At 36.6% G+C, this 1946-nt stretch overlaps 1 protein-coding gene across 1 annotated transcript in view; it reads left to right on the top strand.

The window, feature by feature from the left end:
• LOC111817305 (DNA repair-scaffolding protein-like) overlaps positions 1 to 1946 on the top strand; it is a 34048-nt gene that overhangs the window by 6940 nt on the left and 25162 nt on the right. The window lies entirely within an intron of this gene.

Raw genomic sequence — 1946 nt, forward strand, 5'->3', positions numbered from 1 at the left:
GTTCCGTTATTGAATATTATAGGTGTGTAAACTCAGCAAAATATTCTAAAAGAGTCCAGTAGCCCATAATAGCATTGGGTCTTCTGTTTAACTGGCAATGTCAGAAATTATTGACCTGAGTCCCCCACAGCTCAACTTAACAGCATGGCTTTATTTCTTATAATTTCGTCTTGGATTTACTTTATATACCTCTTTTTTATACTTTTCTGCTGGATGGTTAAGACCAATAGCAAGACCTATATAACAAGAAATGTAACTTTTGTATCTGATAAGGTAATTTCCTTTATAGATGGTTTCAGTATAGTTGCATGCAATGACAGAATTATGTTTGCGATGACTTGCAATTAGGGAAGAGATTTAATTGAAAGACTAGCAGTATTTTTTAACTAGTTTTTAATTTTAGGCCTACTGTATTTTATTCAGACTTTCTTCTTAGGAAGGATAGTAAAGCTAGTATTGAGCCAATAGGAGGAAGATTTGGGTAGAGGGAGGGAGTGAAGATAGGCTTGAATCCAGACTCTGAGGGGATTTTGATGTTCTTGGTAGTGTGCTTCCTGATAGTCCAAGTCAGTGGCAGGTTGATGGATTACTGTGTCACTGCTGCTGCTGGCACTCTTTCCCTTCTTCCTGATTGGAGATTGAACCCAAGGTTTTGCTCATGCTAATAAATTATGCTGTCCCCTGACCTGTAATCCAGCCTCAGCCTCTTAATAATGATGAAACAGGAAAAGGAGAGCGCTAAGGTGAATATATTATTTACGTTTAATTGGGAAGTGATTAATAAAACAAAGCCAAACCCAGGCTGTGATAAGTTAGCAATTGTCATTCATTTTGGTCTTTTAAATTTCCTCAGTGAATGAGATCAAGAAGGGTTTGAGCACATACTTCTGGGATGGGAATACTTCTGAGAACGCTGGTGTGGGAAGTTGGTCTTTAGCATAAGAAGTTTTCATTTCAGAGAAAAAAGTTTTAAATTAATGCTACTCTGATCTGGAGTATAAGGCTAGTAGAAAATAATTCTGTTGCTTTTCTGTTTAAATGTTGAATGAAAAAGAATATACCCAACATTGTTACATTAAAAAATAAGTTGTGGATGGTTGAGAAAAATGAAACCAAAAAGGTCCAAATTGCCTGATGTTAGGATTGCAGCATCGATTTTTTTTTTATTTCCAATTAACTACACCAAATTAGGGTGTTTAACGTCTGGCCAGATAGCTAAGTGGATTAAAGTGCCTGCTTAGGCAGATGCAGAGACCAGGGTTTGATTTCTGTCATGCTGTGCCCACCCTCGGGGTACGCTGAGACAGAGACTGAGACTGGGTGTGATGGCTCACACCTGTAATCTCAGCTCCTGGGAGGTCGAAAACAGGAGGATCACTAGGAATCCAATCTGTGTAGTGAGACCCTGTGGACCCTGTACTAAATACATTTAAAAAAAAACAAATTAGGGTGTTTAGTTCCAGTGGTAGAGCCCTGGCCTAGCATGTGTAAGGCCCCAAGTTCAATCCTTTACACCACAGGAAAACAAATAACAAAAACTAAAACTATAGTGAATTAGTCACATTATTTAAACACTGGTTAAGTGTATGTAGATAACAAAACTAGATCCCCATCATGGCAAAAAACCCACAAACAAATAAACCAAAAATCTATTTTGAATGACTTGAGATTGTTTAAACATTGTGTAGATGCTTGTCATGACCCAAACTAGGTCATTGTTTTATTATAGGTCCAAGCAGAATCACGTACTTCACTCCTTACTATTTTGGATGTAGTAACCTTCAATTTAAAATTATATACAGACTATAAAATGTGATAGCTGACTGTCCCTTTTATTTTATCTGAGGGCAAATGAAGAAGTGAATTTAAACTGTTAGATTATTCCAGGCCTTTTTGATTGAACATTTTTTTTTTTAATACTGAGTTGATTTCACATGTATATTTGT

The sequence above is a fragment of the Octodon degus genome, unplaced genomic scaffold, assembly GCF_000260255.1.
Source record: "Octodon degus isolate 3935 unplaced genomic scaffold, OctDeg1.0 scaffold00054, whole genome shotgun sequence".
Lineage (NCBI taxonomy): Eukaryota > Metazoa > Chordata > Mammalia > Rodentia > Octodontidae > Octodon > Octodon degus.